We start from the raw sequence: 7,953 nt of genomic DNA on the forward strand, positions 1-7,953 counted from the left end.
TATTTACGCTGCATAGATTTATTTACCAAGTTTACTTCAACTTTACGTGCTAAACATCGCTGTGTCAACATTTTTTTGATTAAATAAAGCATACTGTTCGTAAAGAAAAAACTTTGGAGAAAAGCACGATCCGCCCCGCAGAGATCACGACCGTCCATCCAAGCAGCATCGAACCCCTCATACCGTCCCACGTCACGGATCCGGGACAACCACGCCTCCACCAATCAGCGCTCACATCCCCCCCTCTATAAACCCACATCAGCCCCGCAACTCCTTTCCCAGCATCTCGTTCCAAATCTCCCACCTTAGCAGCACCGGCGGCTTCCCCTCTCCCCGCTCCAGACGCAGCGATGGCCCCCAAGGCGGCGGAGAAGAAGCCGGCGGCGAAGAAGCCCGCGGAGGAGGAGGCGACGACGGAGAAGGCCGAGAAGGCGCCGGCCGGGAAGAAGCCCAAGGCCGAGAAGCGGCTGCCGGCGGCGGGCAAGGGCAAGGCCTCCGGCAAGGAGGGCGGCGGCGACAAGAAGTCCAGGAAGAAGGGCAAGAAGAGCGTGGAGACGTACAAGATCTACATCTTCAAGGTGCTGAAGCAGGTGCACCCCGACATGGGCATCTCCTCAAAGGCCATGTCCATCATGAACTCCTTCATCAACGACATCTTCGAGAAGCTCGCCGGCGAGGCCGCCAAGCTCGCCCGCTACAACAAGAAGCCCACCATCACGTCACGGGAGATCCAGACCTCCGTCCGCCTCGTCCTCCCCGGCGAGCTCGCCAAGCACGCCGTCTCCGAGGGCACCAAGGCCGTCACCAAGTTCACCTCCTCTTAGATTGTACATCTAGTAGCGACTGTAGATGGTTCTGTTTACTTGGTGCTTGTCGACTCTGGCTATCTGGAAGTATAAGTGGTATTACTGCTGGCTAGATGGGAATTGCAGAATGATTGCCAAAGCTCTGTTGGTTCTTTGGTTGTAACAGCCGAATTTGTGCTTCTTTTCTTTTGGTAAACTGACATATCAAAAGTTGTGATCCATTTCAGCTGTGACTGTGATACTGATCTCTGCCATGCGATTGTGCTTTCGTAGCAATGTAAGTTTCCAGAATCCACTTGATTCTGGTGCAATGTTGTCCAATCGCCTGGGCTTATTTCCTGCTGTGATTGTTTATTGTCAATAAGAGCAACCCCAATGGTTTGCTTGCCATGTCTGGTTCTTGTTTTGGTAGTACTCCCTCCATCCGAAAATACTTGTCATCAAAATGGACAAAAAAAGATGTACTTGACATCAAAATGGATAAAAAAGAATATATATAGAACTAAAACATATCTAGATACATCCCCTTTTATTCATTTTGATGACAAGTATTTCCGGACAGAGGGAGTAGTTTCCTTTGCTTATGAAGCAGTATCAGTCAAATTGGTCAGCCTGAAGCAGCTTGGCGTTGTACATGATTGTGTTACTGTGAAAATGCCAAGTGTGAGAAAATTAGACTAGCTGTCTGTTTCTTGCCGGAAGGTGTTCCTTAAACAAGATGATGTGCTAGAGGCATGCTTCTGTATTGCCTTGCTATAAACAAGATGGTGTTTATTGTATCGTCTTTGATGCACATTTGGTTTATACATGGAAGCTATGGTCTTCTGACCTGCTGGTGTCATGTACACATAGAAGGTGAACCATCTTCACTTAAATCCAAGGGCTGATAACTTTTGTGAGTTGTCACGGTGGTATTATGTAAAATGGTTGGGTTTGTGATAGCTGTGCCTGAATCTGCGCGCATCGTGCACTGTAGTTGCATGGAAACAACAATTGTAATAACACAGTGGTATTTTGGTCACCATTTATTATTATTATTATTATTGACTTAATATATTTTATCTTGGGTTTGGGTTGGTAGGTGGTGTGTCACAAGATGTGCAACGACATGGTGAGCTTGTTCTCATCCTGCTCTTCAGACACCGCAGCAATTCAGAGATTGTTGAACTTCATGACTAGCTGGTAAGTGCTTTCAAAATCCTATGATAGGTTGCATCCTGCAGGCTGCAAACAACAACTTGGATCTGTGTTGATTATCTGTCCATCTGTCGTTTTTGTCCTCTCGATAGTTCCTGAGTCGATCAAATTGTATGTATAGAAGGGCAAACTGATCAAGACCTGTGATTCGTTGGTCATCTCTAAAATTTTAGGAGAGATGGTATGTGCTATTATAAAACATCAAGAAATGCAAATTAAATGTGAGATGTCCTATTGGTAACACCAGTTTGTTAACACCTTGTCATCATTATCCAATGGTCACATGATCACCGGTGAGTCTCTAGATCATTACTTAACAGAAGTATTCAGATAGCTACTTATAAGATATAATATAGTCATGCAACTCAACTAAAATTGTAAGAATTAAAAAGAATCAGCAAAAAGGTGAACTAGTTTTTCAGCATTCCAGAGCAGATGTAAGCATTGTTCAGAAGAGGTAACCATCTGCACAAGAATCTAGTTTAACATCAAATACTGATGAAAAGGAGTTCAACTAGTACATCTAGAAGAAAAACTGCATCACATACTAGGATCATAATACCTTGTAGACACATTCAGATTATGAATGTCTGACCATTGTCAACCAACCGGCACCTTAACACAGCCCGTAGAGCAGTCTAGGTGGAAGAACATGCAAGTAAAGTTAAGCACATGGCCTTTTCGTGCATAAGATCCCCACAAATAAGAAAAGAAATCAAAGAAATTATCATCTTCAGCTGCTGCAACAGAAGATGCCAAAGGATCTTATCCTGGTGTAAATAACATGATAATATAAGCATCGCATAACCGATAACTTGCAATATAAACATGATGGTAACTTTTTTACCAAAGGAAAAAAAGTTGTTAAAAACATACACTCGCCTCGCGCGTGAGCCTCTTGGATGAATGCAACACATGGCGTGCCACGAGGAAGTCACATAATGTTTAGTCTCATGAGGGGCACACGTGCTATAGGCGTGATAAGTTACGCAAAAACATCGTGATAATTTTTGACCTATGGGAAAAGCTACCGAAACACACCCAGTTTTTAGGTGCAAGTACCATGATAATATATGAACTGTAGACCCGGTAACTCATGAACAACCCCCCATGGTAACTTTGACCGGGGGAGGTTAATGTACATATACCCTGCTAACTTATGTGTAAGTACCGCGGTATTTTACACATCGAAAACCTTATAACTTATGTACAAAATACAGTGGTAACTTTGAAGGGGTGTAGTTGTTGAAGCATAGTACCTGGTATGTTTTATGTAAATAGCACGGTAAGTTATGCAACACAGGCCTGATAACTTGCATACAAATGCCATGGTAACTTTGTCCTGAGGAGAAATCATGTGATAGACGTGAAGAAGTGGCAGTTTTCTCGGGGATGGCTGCCCATGATGTGCGGGAGAAGCAGGTTTCTCGGGTGAACCTGCGGGGTCGTTTAGGAGGAGACGAGGTCAAAGGACAAGGGATCGTGTTATACTTTAAAATGAAAGAAATAGAGATGTGGCAGTTTTGCTTATATGGCACACATGTGCCAAATATCACAGTCCTAAATTTGTACAACATGCATCTCTGATTGAGCAATTTCATCAAGATGTCAACTTCTGTTTTGTCATAGTCAAACCTTCAATTTGCCCTCGGCAAGCACGTTCACTCAACATCTTCTATTTTCTGTTCAAGCACGACCCATATTTGTCTTAGGTTAACTTGATCTCGGAATCGATAAATAAAGTCATAAACCAATGTCTTCTCTTTAGCCTCCATCATCTAGAGGCCTACAAATATACTGTCTTGTCTCCAATGTACACATATGTTTGCTGGCTGATGATTCCATAGTAATTATATCGGGGTGTTGGCCATTGTTATCTCTTATGACTAATCACAGTCTTAAAAATGCCACGGGGTAAGCTACTTAATCACAAATTACTTTGGAACATTTTTTATTGTGTCATTTCCATAATATCTTCTGGCGGTACGCTTGGACGTCATGAAAAGTATGATCTGTTTAATATTACCACCGTTCGGAAAATAAGTGACATGGTTTTAGTTCTAGTTACTTACCGAATGGAGGGAGTATCACTTATAGCTTTATTTATACGTGTAACCATCTGGACATGTGCTTTTGTAGAAAAGCCCAAAAGACATAATTTGCTTGGTATGATTGTAAGTTAGTAATTTGTCAAAACATTTCACTCGGGGCATGTGAAATCCTTCACTCACACAGCCAGCACATGTTTGAATTTCCTTTTGCCAGTATTGCTACATTGTCATTTGACTCATTTGGTGCATTTCCATCCGCTTTTACTTAGTTGTCATTCTACTAAAACATCAAACTATTATTACTACTGGATATTTATTTACGCTGCATAGATTTATTTACCAAGTTTACTTCAACTTTACGTGCTAAACATCGCTGTGTCAACATTTTTTTGATTAAATAAAGCATACTGTTCGTAAAGAAAAAACTTTGGAGAAAAGCACGATCCGCCCCGCAGAGATCACGACCGTCCATCCAAGCAGCATCGAACCCCTCATACCGTCCCACGTCACGGATCCGGGACAACCACGCCTCCACCAATCAGCGCTCACATCCCCCCCTCTATAAACCCACATCAGCCCCGCAACTCCTTTCCCAGCATCTCGTTCCAAATCTCCCACCTTAGCAGCACCGGCGGCTTCCCCTCTCCCCGCTCCAGACGCAGCGATGGCCCCCAAGGCGGCGGAGAAGAAGCCGGCGGCGAAGAAGCCCGCGGAGGAGGAGGCGACGACGGAGAAGGCCGAGAAGGCGCCGGCCGGGAAGAAGCCCAAGGCCGAGAAGCGGCTGCCGGCGGCGGGCAAGGGCAAGGCCTCCGGCAAGGAGGGCGGCGGCGACAAGAAGTCCAGGAAGAAGGGCAAGAAGAGCGTGGAGACGTACAAGATCTACATCTTCAAGGTGCTGAAGCAGGTGCACCCCGACATGGGCATCTCCTCAAAGGCCATGTCCATCATGAACTCCTTCATCAACGACATCTTCGAGAAGCTCGCCGGCGAGGCCGCCAAGCTCGCCCGCTACAACAAGAAGCCCACCATCACGTCACGGGAGATCCAGACCTCCGTCCGCCTCGTCCTCCCCGGCGAGCTCGCCAAGCACGCCGTCTCCGAGGGCACCAAGGCCGTCACCAAGTTCACCTCCTCTTAGATTGTACATCTAGTAGCGACTGTAGATGGTTCTGTTTACTTGGTGCTTGTCGACTCTGGCTATCTGGAAGTATAAGTGGTATTACTGCTGGCTAGATGGGAATTGCAGAATGATTGCCAAAGCTCTGTTGGTTCTTTGGTTGTAACAGCCGAATTTGTGCTTCTTTTCTTTTGGTAAACTGACATATCAAAAGTTGTGATCCATTTCAGCTGTGACTGTGATACTGATCTCTGCCATGCGATTGTGCTTTCGTAGCAATGTAAGTTTCCAGAATCCACTTGATTCTGGTGCAATGTTGTCCAATCGCCTGGGCTTATTTCCTGCTGTGATTGTTTATTGTCAATAAGAGCAACCCCAATGGTTTGCTTGCCATGTCTGGTTCTTGTTTTGGTAGTACTCCCTCCATCCGAAAATACTTGTCATCAAAATGGACAAAAAAAGATGTACTTGACATCAAAATGGATAAAAAAGAATATATATAGAACTAAAACATATCTAGATACATCCCCTTTTATTCATTTTGATGACAAGTATTTCCGGACAGAGGGAGTAGTTTCCTTTGCTTATGAAGCAGTATCAGTCAAATTGGTCAGCCTGAAGCAGCTTGGCGTTGTACATGATTGTGTTACTGTGAAAATGCCAAGTGTGAGAAAATTAGACTAGCTGTCTGTTTCTTGCCGGAAGGTGTTCCTTAAACAAGATGATGTGCTAGAGGCATGCTTCTGTATTGCCTTGCTATAAACAAGATGGTGTTTATTGTATCGTCTTTGATGCACATTTGGTTTATACATGGAAGCTATGGTCTTCTGACCTGCTGGTGTCATGTACACATAGAAGGTGAACCATCTTCACTTAAATCCAAGGGCTGATAACTTTTGTGAGTTGTCACGGTGGTATTATGTAAAATGGTTGGGTTTGTGATAGCTGTGCCTGAATCTGCGCGCATCGTGCACTGTAGTTGCATGGAAACAACAATTGTAATAACACAGTGGTATTTTGGTCACCATTTATTATTATTATTATTATTGACTTAATATATTTTATCTTGGGTTTGGGTTGGTAGGTGGTGTGTCACAAGATGTGCAACGACATGGTGAGCTTGTTCTCATCCTGCTCTTCAGACACCGCAGCAATTCAGAGATTGTTGAACTTCATGACTAGCTGGTAAGTGCTTTCAAAATCCTATGATAGGTTGCATCCTGCAGGCTGCAAACAACAACTTGGATCTGTGTTGATTATCTGTCCATCTGTCGTTTTTGTCCTCTCGATAGTTCCTGAGTCGATCAAATTGTATGTATAGAAGGGCAAACTGATCAAGACCTGTGATTCGTTGGTCATCTCTAAAATTTTAGGAGAGATGGTATGTGCTATTATAAAACATCAAGAAATGCAAATTAAATGTGAGATGTCCTATTGGTAACACCAGTTTGTTAACACCTTGTCATCATTATCCAATGGTCACATGATCACCGGTGAGTCTCTAGATCATTACTTAACAGAAGTATTCAGATAGCTACTTATAAGATATAATATAGTCATGCAACTCAACTAAAATTGTAAGAATTAAAAAGAATCAGCAAAAAGGTGAACTAGTTTTTCAGCATTCCAGAGCAGATGTAAGCATTGTTCAGAAGAGGTAACCATCTGCACAAGAATCTAGTTTAACATCAAATACTGATGAAAAGGAGTTCAACTAGTACATCTAGAAGAAAAACTGCATCACATACTAGGATCATAATACCTTGTAGACACATTCAGATTATGAATGTCTGACCATTGTCAACCAACCGGCACCTTAACACAGCCCGTAGAGCAGTCTAGGTGGAAGAACATGCAAGTAAAGTTAAGCACATGGCCTTTTCGTGCATAAGATCCCCACAAATAAGAAAAGAAATCAAAGAAATTATCATCTTCAGCTGCTGCAACAGAAGATGCCAAAGGATCTTATCCTGGTGTAAATAACATGATAATATAAGCATCGCATAACCGATAACTTGCAATATAAACATGATGGTAACTTTTTTACCAAAGGAAAAAAAGTTGTTAAAAACATACACTCGCCTCGCGCGTGAGCCTCTTGGATGAATGCAACACATGGCGTGCCACGAGGAAGTCACATAATGTTTAGTCTCATGAGGGGCACACGTGCTATAGGCGTGATAAGTTACGCAAAAACATCGTGATAATTTTTGACCTATGGGAAAAGCTACCGAAACACACCCAGTTTTTAGGTGCAAGTACCATGATAATATATGAACTGTAGACCCGGTAACTCATGAACAACCCCCCATGGTAACTTTGACCGGGGGAGGTTAATGTACATATACCCTGCTAACTTATGTGTAAGTACCGCGGTATTTTACACATCGAAAACCTTATAACTTATGTACAAAATACAGTGGTAACTTTGAAGGGGTGTAGTTGTTGAAGCATAGTACCTGGTATGTTTTATGTAAATAGCACGGTAAGTTATGCAACACAGGCCTGATAACTTGCATACAAATGCCATGGTAACTTTGTCCTGAGGAGAAATCATGTGATAGACGTGAAGAAGTGGCAGTTTTCTCGGGGATGGCTGCCCATGATGTGCGGGAGAAGCAGGTTTCTCGGGTGAACCTGCGGGGTCGTTTAGGAGGAGACGAGGTCAAAGGACAAGGGATCGTGTTATACTTTAAAATGAAAGAAATAGAGATGTGGCAGTTTTGCTTATATGGCACACATGTGCCAAATATCACAGTCCTAAATTTGTACAACATGCATC

General features: G+C 43.2%; 1 pseudogene; it reads left to right on the top strand.

Moving 5' to 3' along the window:
- Positions 1 to 282: 282 nt before the first annotated feature.
- LOC123175804 (histone H2B.1-like) lies at positions 283 to 5,192 on the top strand (annotated as a pseudogene).
- The last annotated feature ends 2,761 nt before the right edge of the window (positions 5,193 to 7,953 follow it).

Source organism: Triticum aestivum, unplaced genomic scaffold (assembly GCF_018294505.1).
Source record: "Triticum aestivum cultivar Chinese Spring unplaced genomic scaffold, IWGSC CS RefSeq v2.1 scaffold309260, whole genome shotgun sequence".
Classification (NCBI taxonomy): domain Eukaryota; kingdom Viridiplantae; phylum Streptophyta; class Magnoliopsida; order Poales; family Poaceae; genus Triticum; species Triticum aestivum.